We start from the raw sequence: 17,500 nt of genomic DNA on the forward strand, positions 1-17,500 counted from the left end.
ATCACCTGAAGAAAATCGTTTGTCAGCATCAAGCAGTAAATACAGCCAAGGCCAAGGTCAAGAAAAGGTCACGAGAGAGAATCAGTAACCCCTTCAATCTTTAAGTCTTCTTTAAGGTAGCTAAAATCGTCTATAAGTTATCTAAAATCGTCTAAGTTACCTAAAATCGTCTATAAGGTACCTAAAATCGTCTATAAGGTACCTAAAATCCTCTGTAAGTTACCTAAAATCCTCTGTAAGTTACCTAAAATCGTCTATAAGTTACCTAAAACCGTCTATGAGGTACCTAAAATCGTCTGTTACCTAAAATCGTGTCACTAAAATCGTCTGTAAGGTACCTAAAATCGTCTATGTTACCTAAAGTCGTCTATAAGTTACCTAAAATCGTATATACGGTACCTAAAATCGTCTATAAGGTACATAATATCGTCTATAAGGTACCTAAAATCGTCTATAAGGTACATAGAATCGTGTTACCTAAAATCTTCTATAAGTTACCTAAAATCGTCTATAAGGTACCTAAAATCTTCTATAAGTTACCTAAAATCGTCTATAAGGTACCTAATATCGTCTATAAGGTACCTAAAATCTTCTATAAGTTACCTAAAATCGTCTATAAGGTACCTAATATCGTCTATAAGGTACCTAAAATCGTCTTAAAGTAGCAAGAGTGAACCAAACCCTACAGTCTCGCTACACAAGGGATTTAAGATGCCTCCTCTCTCTCTCTCTCTCTCTCTCTCTCTCTCTTTTTTGAGGTGGTGTGAGTCAGAGGAGGAAACTGTCGAAAGGAAAATGAAGAGTGTGTGTGTGTGTGTGTGTGTGTGTGTGTGTGTGTGTGTGTGTGTGTGAGAGAGAGAGAGAGAGAGAGAGAGAGAGAGAGAGAGAGAGAGAGAGAGACTGTGAAATAAGGAATGAGTGTGTAAGAGGGATTGTGAAAGGGAGCGAAAGTATTAGGCAAAATCAGCCATGAGTAAGTGCTTTGTGAAACTAGTAATATTTTATCACTAGTACTGATCTTTGAGAGGAGCCTGTGGAGTTACGTGGAGAGACAGACTGACAAATGAGGATGTGAAGGAGCGTTGTGGTGTGGATGTGGATGTGGTAGAAAGCGTTAGGAGAAACACACTGAGGTGGTTTGGCCATGTGGAGAGGATGGAGAGTGAGATACTGACGAGGAGAGAGTATGTGAGTGAGGTGCATGTGGAGTTACATGGAGAGGCAGACTGGCAAATGAGGAAGTGAAGGAGCGTTGTGGTGTTGATGTGGATGTGGTAGAAAGCGTTAGGAGAAACACACTGAGGTGGTTTGGCCATGTGGAGAGGATGGAGAGTGAGAGACTGACGAGGAGAGTGTATGTGAGTAAGGTGGAGGGGGGAAGAGGGAGGGGGAGGCCAAGGATGAGATGGAGGGACGGAGTGGAGAGGTATATGAAAGAGGTGGGTGTGAGCTCGGAGTTGGACAGTGAAATGGCGGGGGTCAGAGTGACTTGGAGGTGATTTGTTTGTGGCCACCCCTTACGGGATTAAGGCGTCTGGCAATAGATAGATAGATAGATACAGCTGTGGTTGAGAGGTCTTGTATTATCTTTAACTATTAGCAGGGGTATCCGGCGTTGCCCGGGTAAAATCGTATAATCGTGCATATCGGCATTGTCTGGGACCCTGGATGGCCACCCCCCCTGTGAGAAGCCCCCCGAGGGTTCCATTTTACTTACTGGACTTGCCTTCCCCCCTGGGTCCATTTCCTCAGGTATATATTGCCCATGGTTCTATTCCTACCATGAACCTATTTTCCACTGCCCACTTACCTACCCTACCCATCCACCTACCCAGCCTCTCACCCGCCCTGCCCACTCACTCACCCACACTCACCCACCCAACTTTCCCACCCACTCCTCCCCCTACACTGCCCTACCACACCCACCCAAGCCTTCTTACCCACCCCGCCCCACCATACCCATCCTCCCACCCACTCCAGGTGGTTTGGCCATGTGGAGAGGATGGAGAGTGAGAGACTATCGAGGAGAGTGTATGTGAGTGAAGTAGATGGGGGGGGGAGAGGGAGGGATGGAGTGGAGAAGTATATGAGAGAGGGGTGTGTGAAAAGGGGGAGGGCAGTGAAATGGCAGGGAACAGGGCAGCATGGAGGCGATTTGTTTGTGGCCATCCCCTACAGGATTAAGGCATTTGGCAATAGACAGATAGATAGAATATATATGGATTACAAAACCCTTTCTTGCCTCAACTTGAGATAGAGCATTGGATTAGGGTAATTAGGCAACACAATTAAGGGATGAGTGACCAGTTGCTGTTCCCTGAATTGCATTATGTGAACACCAAACCCCAACCTCCCTCTGATGTAAATCCATATGGACCACATCAGGTTCGAATGCCTTAATTCACTTGAAGATAGCACTACACCGAGTGAATGGATGGTTCGCGTCCCCATTTACCACCTACCTTCTTTATAGTCACCAGTACTGTATAAATAGGGTTATGTTACTCTCTGGGGTATTTAGAGGTACAACGCCTGCGATCAGTAATCTCACATCCACTGTCTCGGCACAATATTGGAACCTTACGAGATTTTGCTCAATTAGGTCACAATATTCATGCGACTATCTGTTTCTCTATTGCCAGAAACCTGAATCCCGTAAGGGGTGACCACAAACAAATCGCCTCCATGTCGCCCTGTCTCCCGCCATTTCACTGCCCTGCTCCCAGTTCACACTTCCCTCGCTCATATACCTCTCCACTCCAACCCTCCATCTCATCCTTGGCTTCCCCCTCCCTCTCTCCTCCCTCCACCTCACTCACGTACACTCTCCTCGTCAGTCTCTCACTCTCCATCCTCTCCACATGGCCAAACCACCCCAGTGTGTTCCTCCTAATGCTTCCTACCACATCCACATCCACACCACAAAGCTCCTTTACATCCTCATTTGTCAGTCTGTCTCTCCACGTAATTCCACATGCACCTCACTCACATACACTCTCCTCGTCAGTCTCTCACTCTCCATCCTCTCCACATGGCCAAACCACCTCAGTGTGTTCCTCCTAACGCTTCCTATCACATCCACATCCACACCACAACGCTCCTTTACATCCTCATTTGTCAGTCTGTCTCTCCCATGTGACTCCACAGGCTCCTCTCAAACAACTCATTTCCACTGCTATCACTCCTGACTCACTATTGTCTATATTCATATGTGAAGGGTTTTAATTTCCTTTCAGTAATTCTTAAAACAGAACTTGTATTTTTCTTGCAATACAACTTTCTGGGGTATTTGGAGGTACAGCTGAGGACATGAAAACTGATCCACTTCAATGCGATACATAACGAGGCAGTGAACATTGATTTTTGATTTGAGCAGTACAGCCTTCAGTGATCAACAGACTTTGAAGAACATTCGATAAGAGTTTCATAATGGTTCGACTAAGAAAAAAAAATGGATATAGATTATTGACAAGTGTACAACTGTGGTCAATATTTTCGTTTTTAGTTTATTGAAGTATTGTTGAAACGGCTGAATGTCTGGGGATTTTAATGCACAAGTGGCGGAATGCGCAACACACTCGGCCCGCAAATGAGAGGTCCGGGGTTCGCGTCCATGATTAGCCCTGTGATCTTTGGGTAAGGTCTCTCTCTCTCTCTCTCTCTCTCTCTCTCTCTCTCTCTCTCTTCTATAAGGCAGCCAGAGAAATATCCCTACCTTTTATACCTACCTTACAAAATCTCATATTCTCTCTCTCTCTCTCTCAACCAGACAGAGCCTTCTTCATTTTCATCATCCTATTACATGATTATTTTGGCTGCAGTATTGAATGATGATACTTCAGTCCATTACATTTATTCTGATAATTTTATATGAGACTGATTCGACTCCCTGAAATATTCCAATTTTTTTTTTTTTTTTTGTAAGTTTTAATTCGTCTATTATGCAAAGGCTGGCTCACGTTATTATTTGTAGTCATCACCGTCATCATCATCATCATCATCATCACCACCGCCGCCACCACCACCATCTTCATCATCATCATCACCATCATCATCAATCGTCAGTCATCAATCGTCAGTCATCAATCGTCAGTCATCAATCGTCAGTCATCAATCATCAGTCATCAGTCATCAATCATCAGTCATCAGTCATCAATCGTCAGTCATCAGTCATCAGTCATCAGTCATCAATCGTCAGTCATCAATCATCAGTCATCAGTCATCAATCGTCAGTCATCAATCATCAATCGTCAGTCATCAGTCATCAGTCATCAATCGTCAGTCATCAATCATCAGTCATCAATCATCAGTCATCAATCATCAGTCATCAATCATCAATCATCAGTCATCAATCATCAATCGTCAGTCATCAATCATCAGTCATCAATCATCAATCGTCAGTCATCAGTCATCAATCGTCAGTCATCAATCATCAGTCATCAATCATCAATCGTCAGTCATCAATCGTCAGTCATCAGTCATCAATCATCAATCGTCAGTCATCAATCATCAGTCATCAATCATCAATCGTCAGTCATCAATCATCAGTCATCAATCATCAATCGTCAGTCATCAATCATCAGTCATCAGTCATCAATCATCAGTCATCAATCGTCAGTCATCAATCGTCAGTCATCAATCATCAGTCATCAATCATCAATCATCAGAAATCAATCGTCAGTCATCAATCATCAGTCATCAATCGTCAGTCATCAATCGTCAGTCATCAATCATCAATCATCAGTCATCAATCGTCAGTCATCAATCGTCAGTCATCAATCATCAGTCATCAGTCATCAATCGTCAGTCATCAATCGTCAGTCATCAGTCATCAATCATCAGTCATCAATCATCAATCGTCAGTCATCAATCGTCAGTCATCAATCATCAGTCATCAGTCATCAATCGTCAGTCATCAGTCATCAATCATCAATCGTCAGTCATCAATCATCAGTCATCAATCATCAATCGTCAGTCATCAATCATCAGTCATCAGTCATCAATCATCAATCGTCAGTCATCAATCATCAGTCATCAGTCATCAGTCATCAATCATCAGTCATCAATCATCAGTCATCAATCATCAGTCATCAATCGTCAGTCATCAATCGTCAGTCATCAATCGTCAGTCATCAGTCATCAGTCATCAATCATCAGAAATCAATCGTCAGTCATCAGTCATCAGTCATCAATCGTCAGTCATCAATCGTCAGTCATCAATCATCAGTCATCAATCATCAGTCATCAGTCATCAATCGTCAGTCATCAATCGTCAGTCATCAGTCATCAATCGTCAGTCATCAATCGTCAGTCATCAGTCATCAATCATCAGTCATCAATCATCAATCGTCAGTCATCAATCGTCAGTCATCAATCATCAGTCATCAATCGTCAGTCATCAATCATCAGTCATCAATCGTCAGTCACCAGTCATCAATCGTCAGTCATCAGTCATCAATCGTCAATCATCAGTCATCAATCGTCAGTCATCAATCGTCAGTCATCAATCATCAGTCATCAATCGTCAGTCATCAGTCATCAATCGTCAGTCATCAGTCATCAATCGTCAGTCATCAATCATCAGTCATCAGTCATCAATCATCAGTCATCAATCATCAGTCATCAATCGTCAGTCATCAGTCATCAATCATCAGTCATCAATCGTCAGTCATCAGTCATCAATCATCAGTCATCAGTCATCAATCATCAATCGTCAGTGTGGAGAGAGAGAGAGAGAGAGAGAGAGAGAGAGAGAGAGAGAGATGAATGAACGAAAGAGAAGCGTGAATGAAGGGAGGCCTGAATGAGCATATACTGTACAGTACAAGGCCAGTCACAGCCTCTGCCTTCACTCACCCCCCTCCACCACCGACACTACAGTGGACGCAAAAGTTATAGTCACAGATGAAAATATACCTACCTAATATACCTACCTGACAAAATCTCATATTCTCTCTCTCTCTCTCTCTCTCTCTCACCCTAGGCCTACCCTGTCCCGTTACACCTTAGCGTGACCCTACACACTTAAGCCTAGGTGTGGGAAGGGGGGGAGGGGTGTTAATGGAGGTGTTAATGAGAGAGAGAGAGAAAGAGAGAGAGAGAGAGAGAGAGAGAGATGGGGGGGGACGCTCACACCCACACCCTCTGAGTAATGAAGTCCCACCATCACGTCCCCCCTGACCCCCCCTCTGACTCCCCCCGCACCCCGTTCATCCCCTGACCCACCCCCTTACTCCCCGCACCCCCCTCACCCGCCCCCTGATCCCTGTGGCAAGCACTGTGGAACAATACATGCTGACGGGCAGAGTGGGGGGGAGGGGTGTGGGGAGGGGTGATATGCAATGACCTTGACAAACATTACCATGCAACACCAAGCAATATCACTGCCTTTATTATGCAACACCAAGCAACATCACTGTCTATTATGCAACACCAAGCAACATCACTGTCTATTATGCAACACCAAGCAATATCACTGTCTATTATGCAACACCAAGCAACATCACTGTCTATTATGCAACACCAAGCAACATCACTGTCTATTATGCAACACCAAGCAACATCACTGTTTATTATGCAACACCAAGCAATATCAGCGTCTTTATTATGCAACACCAAGCAGTATCACTGTCTTTATTATGCAACACCAAGCAACATCACTGTCTATTATGCAACACCAAGCAATATCAGCGTCTTTATTATGCAACACCAAGCAATATCACTGCCTTTATTATGCAACACCAAGCAACATCACTGTCTTTATTATGCAACACCAAGCAACATCACTGTCTTTATTATGCAACACCAAGCAACATCACTGTCTTTATTATGCAACACCAAGCAACATCACTGTCTTTATTATGCAACACCAAGCAACATCACTGTCCATTATGCAACACCAAGCAATATCACTGTCTTTATTATGCAACACCAAACAACATCACTGTCTTTATTATGCAACACCAAGCAATATCACTGTCTTTATTATGCAACACCAAGCAATATCACTGTCTTTATTATGCAACACCAAACAATATCAGTCTTTATTATGCAACACCAAGCAATATCAGTCTTTATTATGCAACACCAAGCAATATCACTGTCTTTATTATGCAACACCAAGCAATATCAGCGTCTTTATTATGCAACACCAAACAACATCACTGTCTATTATGCAACACCAAGCAACATCACTGTCTTTATTGCATTCCTGCTCCTGCCACGAGATGTTTGTTTTGTTTAGGAAGAACTACTGAAAGTGAAGAAACTCCTTGTGTGTTGCCACTGATACCACGTAACAGAATCACCTCACACAATCCTGCCAACTGACGACAGTGAAGAGTTAACGTTAAGCTAGATAAATAGACAGATAGATAGATAGATAGATAGGTATAATGCGGTTGAAAGGCAGCCTTCTTGTGGTGACATCAGTATACCCTGGCAGGATTCATACCAACGTCCCTCTATTCCCTCTCAGTGCCGTACACGATGATAAACTGCGCTAAGGAAGCATCAGCCTGCAGTTCACTGGGTTTACCTTCAGGGGGGCTTGGCATCACAATAACACCACACCTGTATGAAGGGAAGGAGGTGTGGTGAAGGGAAGGGAAGATCAACGACGAAGTACAAGGAGTGAGGCAGGATGAGTAACAAAGGGTAAGGAGGTGGCTAAGGTGCTGTGATGGGCCACACCCTCACCTGGCCAGCACAGGTGTGGCCGACCTTCACTCACACACCTGGCTTGAAGACGGGGGTGGGGGGGACGGAGGAGGGGGTGCAGGAGATTAGAGCTGAGTTGAAAAGGGTTGAGGGGAGCTGGGAGGACCTGAGAAGGGTTGAGAAGAGCTGAGAGGAGATGAGGTTAATTCAAAGGAGACTAGCAAGGGGTATCCGGCGTTGCCTGTTTTTTTTTTTTTTTTTTTTTTTGTTATGTGGGGAAGAAGGAACCAAAGGCAACGAGCCCGCAAAACTGTTCCTTCCAAGAGAAAAACAATACAAGAGAGAGCCAAATTCAAGATCCGATCATTTTGAGATGCCTGGACACACTGCGTTTGAAAGACTGGAGATCATAGGAAGCAGGAAATACAGACAGAGGGAGACAGTTCCAGAGTTGACCTGTTGCATAAATGAAAGACTGGGAGTAACGGTTAACTCTTGCATTAGAGAGTTGGACAGAAAAGGGATGAGAGTTTGCTGCTAGACGGGTGCTACGCTCCCGTCGTAAAGGTGGAGGGATGCGTGCAGACAGTTCAGAGGAGCAGTGACCATTGAAGTAGCGATAGAAAAGAGATAAAGATGCAACAGTGCGGCGAAGAGACAGAGGTTTAAGGGAGTCAGTAAGAGGAGGAGAGTTAATGAGGCGAAAAGCCTTTGACTCCACCCTATTGAGAAGAGTTGTATGTGGGAAGCCTCCCCACACATGAGAGTTGTACTCCACGCAGGGGCGGATAAAACCCCCGTATAGAGTCAACAATTGTGCAAGGGTAAAGAAGGAATGGAGTCGGCTTAGCACACCCAATCTCTTGGAAGCATATTTCACAAGAGATGTAATATGATCTCTCCAAGATAAGTCCCGAGTAAATGAAACCCCAAGCATGTTCATGGATGATGCAGGATTAAGTTGAATATTATTAAACATTAGTGGGTATACCTGTGGAAGATTTTGTCGAGTTGATAGGTGTAAAAACTGAGTCTTTGATGCATTAAAAACAACCAGACTATTTTTACCCCAGTCAGAGATACGAGCCAAGTCAGACATTAGGTGTGCCATAGCCTCATCCCTTGTTTGTTGAAGTAACTGCTGAGATGGGCGTTGCGGGAACCGAATGGAAAGGTGAAGGGTGGAGTCATCAGCGTATGAGTGGATAGGGTTAGATGTACAGCTTAGAGAGTCATTGATGAATAAAAGGAAGAGAGTTGGTGAGAGGACAGAGCCCTGAGGAACACCACTGTTAATAGATCTAGGAGAAGAACGATGGCCGTCTACAACAGCGGCTATAGAACGACCAGAAAGGAAGCTAGCGATGAAGGCACAGATAGAAGGATAGAAACCGTAAGAGGGGAGTTTGGAAATTAAAGATTTATGCCAGACTCGATCGAAAGCCTTTGAGATGTCAAGTGCAATGGCAAAGCTTTCGCCAAAGTCCCGAAAGGAGGATGACCAGGAGGCTGAAAGGTAGGTGAGAAGATCGCCTGTGGAGCGTCCCTGACGGAACCCATACTGACGATCAGAAAGAAGGATGTGATAGGAAAGATGCTTTAAAATTTTTCTATTAAGAACAGACTCGAAAACTTTTGAGATACAGGACGTTAAAGCAATTGGGCTATAGTTGGAGGGTTGGGAGTGGTCACCCTTCTTAGGGATTGGCTGAATGAGAGCAAACTTCCAGCAAGAAGGAAAGGTATAAGTTGATAGACAAAGGCGTAAGAGTTTGCCTAGGCAGGGTGTAAGCACAGAAGCACAGTTCTTGAGTACAACAGGAGGGACTCCATCAGGCCCATATGCCTTGTTAGTACTGAGGCCAGTGATGGCAGAAAATACATCAGCTGAAGAAATTTTAATGTCAGCCATGAGGAAGTCAGAGGGGGGAAGTGATGGAGGAACAGCACCGGAATCGTCTAAGGTGGAATTGGAGGAGAAAGTCTGAGCGATGAGATCTGCTTTATCAGTAGAAGAAATAGCTACAGAGCCATCAGAGTAGAAAAGAGGAGGGAAGGATGATGAGGTAAAGTTGTTAGAAAGGTTTTTGGCAAGGTGCCAGAAGGAGCGGGAAGAATTCGAGTTAGGGTAAAAACTGTGGCTTTCTCTCTTCCTCCATCTCCTCCTCCTCTTCCTCACTCCTCTAAATCTAAAATATTTACATCTTTCTCCTCATACTCTCTCGTGAAGAATACATGAGGCAGGATAGTGTATCATGGGAGGAGTTGTTAATGAGTAGGGACAGTGAGGTAAATATTAGTCTACAATAACACTACATCTTCATCCAATTTAGAACATATTCATCACCTTCCTCCCTGACGCATCATACCAGAGAGAATCATCTATGGCCAGAGAAACCTACCAAGCCTCTCTCAGCTTAGGAATATTAGCCAGCAGAGGAAAGTGAGAAGCAGAAGAGGTGAAATATTAGGCAGAGAAACATACCAAGCCTCTCTCAGCTTAGCAATATTAGCCAGCAGAGGAAAGTGAGAAGCAGAAGAGGTGAAATATTAGGCAGAGAAACATACCAAGCCTCTCTCAGCTTCGGAATATTAGCCAGCAGAGGAAAGTGAGAAGCAGAAGAGGTGAAATATTAGGCAGAGAAACATACCAAGCCTCTCTCAGCTTCGGAATATTAGCCAGCAGAGGAAAGTGAGAAGCAGAAGAGGTGAAATATTAGGCAGAGAAACATACCAAGCCTCTCTCAGCTTAGCAATATTAGCCAGCAGAGGAAAGTGAGAAGCAGAAGAGGTGAAATAATAGGCAGAGAAACATACCAAGCCTCTCTCAGCTTAGGAATATTAGCCAGCAGAGAAAAGTGAGAAGCAGAAGAGGTGAAATAATAGGCAGAGAAACATACCAAGCCTCTCTCAGCTTAGGAATATTAGCCAGCAGAGGAAAGTGAGAAGCAGAAGAGGTGAAATAATAGGCAGAGAAACATACCAAGCCTCTCTCAGCTTAGGAATATTAGCCAGCAGGGGAAAGTGAGAAGCAAGGAGTCAGTATTATTCTAGGTGACGTACTTCTCCTAGAACACGATCCCGAGCAGTCAAATGTTAAATCAGGGTCCCTAATTTTGCTGGTCGATTAAGAAGGACTAAAGGAAAACAAACTTTGTGTAAGAGTCTGATCGGCGGAAGATTATGGGGAGTGGTTATGCTTGAGAGAGAGAGAGAGAGAGAGAGAGAGAGAGAGAGAGAGAGAGAGAGAGGAACGAAGATTAGTATGGTGTAAAATGAGAGAGAGAGAGAGAGAGAGAGAGAGAGAGAGAGAGGAACGAAGATTAGTATGGTGTAAAATGAGAGAGAGAGAGAGAGAGAGAGAGAGAGAGAGAGAGAGAGAGAGAGAGAGAGAGAGGAACGAAGATTAGTATGGTGTAAAATGAGAGAGAGAGAGAGAGAGAGAGAGAGAGAGAGAGAGAGAGAGAGAGGAACGAAGATTAGTATGGTGTAAAATGAGAGAGAGAGAGAGAGAGAGAGAGAGAGAGAGAGAGAGAGAGAGAGAGAGAGAGAGAGAGAGAGAGAGAGAGAGAGAGAGAGAGAGAGAGAGAGAGAGAGAGAGAGAGAGAGAGAGAGAGAGAGCAGTGAGTGGGCTGGGGATACGGTGTGAAGATTTGCATTCAGTTGTGTGTCTGTGTATGCTAATGTGCACATATGTGTGTGTTTGGGCTTCAGCTTGGGTGCCTGTGTGTGTGTGTGTGTGTGTGTGTGTGTGTGTGTGTGTGTGTGTGTGTGTGTGTGTGTGTGTGTGTGTGTGTATACTTGTGTGTATATGTGTATGTATGTATGTATGTATGAACGTATGTATGTATGTATGTATGTGTGTGTTTATGTGTCTGTGTATGTGTGCTTGTGTGTGTTTATGTGTCTGTGTATGTGTGCTTGTGTGTGTGTCTGTGTGTATGTGTCTGTGTGCGAATGTGTTTGTGTGTGGTTGTGTTTGTGTGTGTATGTTTGTGTGTGGTTGTGTGTATGTATTTGTGCATGTGTTTGTGTATGTATTTGTGTGTGTGTATGTGTTCGTGCGTATGTTTGTGTGTGTATGCTTGTGCTTTTGTCTGTGTGTGTATGCTTGTGTATGTACGCTTTTGTGTGTTTGTGCGAATATGTGTGAGTATGTATATGTAAATATGTATGTGTGTGTATGTATGTGTGTTTGTGCTTGTGTGTTTGTGTGTGTGTTTGTGTACTTCTGTTTGTTTCTGTGTGTGTGTGTGTGTGTGTGTGTGTGTGTGTGTGGTTTTGTGTGTGTGTGTGTGTAAGTAATGTGTGTATATGTGAGTCTCCATGTGCATGTTTGTGTGTACGTGTGTGTGTGTGTGTGTGTGTGTGTGTGTGTGTGTGTGTGTTTGGACAGGTCATCTCTCGCAACCTTCCAGTGTTTGGTTCCCTGTTTGCATAAAAAAAAACTCCCATGTGCACGTGTATGCTTAATTGTTGTACATTCGTGTGCGTGTGTGCGTAAATATGTCGGCATGTACGCGGCTATGAACGTTTAAGTGAATTTGTGTGCGTGTGTGTATGAGTGTCGCTTACAAATGTGTGTGTGTGTGTGTGTGTGTGTGTGTGTGTGTGTGTGTGTGTGTGTGTGTGTGTGTGTGTGTGTGTGTGTGTGTGTGTGTGTGTGTGTGTGTGTGTGTGTGTGTGTGTGTGTGTAGATGATTCAGGTGGAAATGTGCACTCAGAGAAAAAGAGAGAGAGAGAGAGAGAGAGAGAGAGAGAGAGAGAGAGAGAGAGAGAGAGGGGGGGGAAGTGAGGAAGGGGTGAGGCTGCTATCTTTGTGTGAATGTGAGTGTGTGTGAGTGTGTGTGTGTGTGTGTGTGTGTGTGTGTGTGTGTGTGAGAGAGAGAGAGAGAGAGAGAGAGAGAGAGAGAGAGAGGAAAACCAATTATGGAGATAGGCTAGTAGGCAGGCAAGCAGGAAGGCAGTGGTAGGTACGGAGGAAGGCAGGACGGTAGCTAGGAAGGTAGGTAGGTGGGAAGAAGGGAGGAAGGTAGGAAAGTAACCAGATAGCAGGAAGAGAGAGAGAGAGAGAGAGAGCAGGTAGGGTCACACGAACGGACAGAGGGAGAAAAGACAGCAAGGAATGAGGTAGGCAGGTTGGTAGGGAGGAAGGGAGGGAGGAAAGAAGGAAGGGAGGTTGACATGGAGGGAGGAAGGAAGGAAGAGAGGGTGGGAGGGAAGTAGGAAGAGACGGAGGGAGGGAGGAAGGAAGAGAGGGAGACAGGGAGGGAGACTACCAAAAATGGAGGGTAGGAAGGTAGGTAAGTAGGTAGGAAAGAAGGATGGAAGGAAGCATTTAAGTAAGCAGGTAGGAAAGGAGGGAGGGAGAGAAGGAAGCAGATAGGTAGGTAGGTAGGTAGGTAGGTAGGTAAGTAGGTAGGTAAGTAGGGATAAAGACATATGAACAAGAAGGTAGGAAGGCAGAGATGAAGGCAGCAGGCAGGATAAGCAGGAGTTAGGTAGGCGTTAAGGGAGAGAGGTAGGCAAGAAGGCAAGCAGATAGGTAGGCAGGCAGGTAGGCAAAGGAGTAGACAGGCAACAGGTAGGCAGAGGAGTAGGCAGACAACAGGTAGGCAGAGGAGTAGACAGGCAACAGGTAGGCAGAGGAGTAGACAGGCAACAGGTAGGCAGAGGAGTAGGCAGGCAGGCAGGTAGGCAGAGGAGTAGGCAGGGAGGCAGGCAGACACGAGAGCCTGTGTAAGGAATGACGTTGCCTTAAGCCATGGTAGTCACATTCTCTCTCTCTCTCTCTCTCTCTCTCTCTCTCTCTCTCACTTTCTTATTTCTTACGTGTTTGTAAATATTGATTTTTGCACATACGAGGGGTTGAGTTAGGTGTGTTTTGCGTGTGTGTGTGTGTGTGTGTGTGTGTGTGTGTGTGTGTGTGTGTGTGTGTGTGTGTGTGTGAATAGTGTAGCTCAGTTTAGTTCCGATTTCGCCCAAACTGGGTGGAAGTGTTGAGGGTCAGGCAAGAAGGGAATTATTCGACTAGAGAACGCTAGGTCAAAGGTCGAGGTCACGGGCAGGGGCAGAGGTCAGCCCTACTCTCTCTCTCTCTCTCTCTCTCTCTAGCGATGATATGCTTATTCTTTCCTCCTCCTCCTCCCCCTCCTCCTCCCCCACCCCCCTCCTCCTCCTCCTCCTCCTCCTTCTCCTCTTTCTTCTCCTCCTCCTCCTCCTCCTCCTTCTTCTCCTCCTCCTCCTCGTGTAAGTTCATTCCCCTTTTGTCTACGAGACACCCTGTAAACAACGTAGCCGTACATAGTGTTGCGTCACGTTATTATACATTTTTCAATTTATTCAGTGCAAACAAAGCAATATAAGCACAGATTAGGATCTGCACAGATAACCCTGAGTTAACGGTCACTACTCTTACTTTCGACCTGTGATGGGCTGTGGATCACTGAGGGTCCCTGTTAGTCAAGTGACCACCATCGGGATTTTTTTAATGTACCAGGGGTCACTGCTTCAGGATGAAACTTGTGTACTTGTCCCACATGGGAGAGCTCCTTGTCTCAGTGGAGCGAACGGAGCTAGGGCCTGATTGACTGCTGCCTACCTTAATAGCTCCAGGCAAGGCTGCCGCACCATCCCTAAACATCCACACTGTGCAGTGTGTAGCTTCCACGTTATGTTCACAGACTTCCCATTAACTCAATGTACCGGTTTATAATGTCATGCCGTAACTATTATTTTATTTGATTACTTTCTCTTTCAGGTTACTCAATCGGGTAGCTTATAGATAAAGTATTATAGAATGTGACTTTTCCTTTCCAGTATTTCTTATGAAATTTCCATGTCAGTTTTTCCATGCTGCGTGATGGTTTTTCTCACTTTTTCCTGGAGGGTTTGGTGGTGGGGGGAGCCTTCTTGCTTTACTATCCTTATCCTTCAGCATGTAGAGTTAGATCTTGTAGTCATAGTCTTGCTTTACTATCCTTATCCTTCAGCATGTAGAGTTAGATCTTGTAGTCATAGTCTTGCTTTACTATCCTTATCCTTCAGCAAGTAGAGTTAGATCTTGTAGTCATAGTTTTCTCTAACAAGCAGCCTCGAAAGGACCATAAGGTCTGTTGCTGTTTGCTTTCCTGTGTAATCCTATGTAATCCTCCTCCTTCTCCTCCTCCTCCTCCTCTTCCTCCTCCTCCTCCTCCTCCTCCTCCTCCTCCCTCCTTCCTCCTTCCCCTCCCCCTCCTCCCCCTCCTTTCCCCAGTCTCCCATTTTCTCTTCCTTCCCTCCTCTTCCTTCTTCCCTCCACTTCTTCCTTTCCTCCTTCCCTCCACTTCCCCTCCTCTTTTCCCTCCACTTCACTCCTTTTTTCTCTCCATTCCCTCCTTCCCTCCACTTTTTCCTTCCTTTCCTTTCCTCCCCTCCTCCTCCTCCTCCTCCTCCTCTTCCTCTTCCTCTTCCTCTTCCTCTTCCTCTTCCTCTTCCTCTTCCTCCTCCTCCTCCTCCTCCTCCTCCTCCTTCCATGATTGACTATCTCTCCATAAACAGTCACCGGACCCTGAGAGAGAGAGAGAGAGAGAGAGAGAGAGAGAGAGAGAGTGTGTGTGTGTGTGTGTGTGTGTGTGTGTGTGTGTGTGTGTGTGTGTGTATGTTTTTGTCTTTGTAGTTGTTTTTGCCCGTGTGTGTGTGTGTGTGTGTGTGTTGTGTGTGTAACTTATTTCTGGGTTCACATATGTGTGCAGTCCTTTCCCGGGCAACTGCGTGTGCGTGCGTTGCGTGCATATGTGTGTTTGCATAAATTCTGAACACATATATTCGTGTTTTGCGAGTGTGTGTGTGTGTGTGTGTGTGTGTGTGTGTGTGTGTGTGTGTGTGTGTGTGTGTGTGGATATTGTGTGTAGGTGTGGTTGCTTTTTTTACATGTGTGCGTTTGTGTGTGACGGGGAAAGGGTGTGGTTCAAGTGTGTGTGTGTGTGTGTGTGTGTGTGTGTGTGTGTGTGTATGTGTGTGTGTTTTAATGTGAAGGGGGTATCTGAGTGGTCGTATTTATGTGTCTATGTGTGTGTGTGTGTGTGTGGGTATGTGTGTGTCTATGTGCGTGTGCGTGTGCGTGTACCAGATGTGCGTGCGGTCTACATCAAACCAGTTCTAGCGAGGTGAGGCAGGATAATGGAGAGGCAGTAGCTGGTGCTGCCTAGTCCTTCCAGGCAGGCAGAGAGGTAGGCAGACACACGGAGGCAGAGAGACAGACAGACAGGCAGGTAGGCAGAGAGGTAGGCAGACACACATAGGGGCAGACAGACAGACACACACACACACACACACACACACACACACACACACACACACACACACACACACACACACACACACACACCATCCTTAATGCTGAGGTGTTGCCATAGATTAACACTGGAATATGATGCTAGTCACGAAGAAGTGCTGTGGGAGGATGTCGAGCCGTAGGATTGTCTTTTTCCGCCACTGAGTAACGTAATGTAAACTTCAAAAGGTACACATGTATGTATGTATATGTATGTATGTGTGTGTGTATGTATGTATGTGTGAATGTGTGTATGTATGTATGTAGGTAGGTAGGTAGGTAGGTAGACAGGGAAAGGTATTAAGAGAGAGAGAGAGAGAGAGAGAGAGAGAGAGAGAGAGAGAGACTGGAGGCAATGTGACCAGTTTTTTTTGCATGAGCGGCTGTTGGTGTGCCCCCTAGCACACCTGTGGACCACTCTCTCTCTCTCTCTCTCTCTCTCATTTCTTTTAACCAGGCAGCTCCTCCGCCCAGTTATATCAGTGCCACCTAGTGAAGGCTCCCTCTCCGGCCGCACACTCGTAGCGAAAGGGTTAATTAAGACTACACCTGGCCGCAAATCGCTCCTTACCTGAAGAAAAGTGACTTAAGACAGCGAGAAGAAAGTGAAAAGACAATGTTGTTGTTTTAAGAAAGTTGGTGAAGATATAGGGAAGAGGGAGGAAGGGGAGGGTATAGAAGGGAGGGAAGAGGGAGGGAGAGGAAAATGGGAGGAAGGGGAGAGGAAGGGAGAGGAAGAGGGGAGGAAGGGGGAGGAGGGAGGAAGAGGGGAGGAAGGGGAAGGAGGGAGGAAGAGGGGAGGAAGGGGAAGGAGGGAGGCAGAGGAAGAAAGGAGGAAGGGAAGGAGGGAGGCAGAGGAAGAGGAGAGGAAGGGGAAGGAGGGAGGGGGAGGGGAGGAAGGGGAAGGAGGGAGGAGGAGGAAGAGGGGAGGAAGGGGAAGGAGGGAGGAGGAGGAAGAGGGGAGGAAGGGGAAGAGAAGAGGAAAAATATGAAGCCTGGAGGGGAAGGAGGAGGAGGAAGAGAGATAGGGAAGAAGAGGAAGAGGAAGAGGAGAGGTATGAAAAATGAAAGAGGAGGGAGGGAAGGAAGAAGGTGGAAGGGAGGGGAGGGAGGAGGAGAAGCAAGTAATAGGGGAGGGATAGGAGGTGAAGGAAGAAGGGAGGAAGGAAGAGAGGGGAGGGAGGGGAGATGGGAGGAGGAAATTTGAGGGAGGAAGAGAGGCAGGAGAAAGAGAAGGAAGGGAGAGGAAGGAGGAAGAGAGGGAAGGAGGAGGAGGAGAGAGGGAAGGAAAAGAAGGAAGAATGAAGACAAGGAAGGAAGGAGGAAAGGGAAGTTGTTCTTATGCTTTGTCACTTAATTACACTCTTCAGGTATGCAGTCCTCTCTCTCTCTCTCTCTCTCTCTCTCTGATCCTCACCAACCTTACTGTTTTCATGTGTGTGTGTGTGTGTGTGTGTGTGTGTGTGTGTGTGTGTGTGTGTGTGTGTGTGTAATGAAAACGCTATACTCTTTTCACTCTAACTTGGC

The 17,500-nt window shown here is 45.7% G+C and overlaps 1 protein-coding gene and 1 long non-coding RNA gene across 5 annotated transcripts in view; both read left to right on the forward strand.

Moving 5' to 3' along the window:
- rols (zinc-RING finger and ankyrin repeat domain-containing protein rolling pebbles) overlaps window positions 1–17,500 on the forward strand; it is a 656,798-nt gene that overhangs the window by 69,008 nt on the left and 570,290 nt on the right. The window lies entirely within an intron of this gene.
- LOC145415376 (uncharacterized) lies at window positions 13,123–13,385 on the forward strand. Its single transcript, XR_013900076.1, has 3 exons — window positions 13,123–13,216; window positions 13,271–13,297; window positions 13,353–13,385. It is a non-coding gene; the product is annotated as an uncharacterized LOC145415376 (long non-coding RNA).

Source organism: Coenobita brevimanus, chromosome 102 (genome assembly GCF_032717465.1).
Source record: "Coenobita brevimanus isolate Jiangsu-jjx chromosome 102, ASM3271746v2, whole genome shotgun sequence".
NCBI lineage: Eukaryota > Metazoa > Arthropoda > Malacostraca > Decapoda > Coenobitidae > Coenobita > Coenobita brevimanus.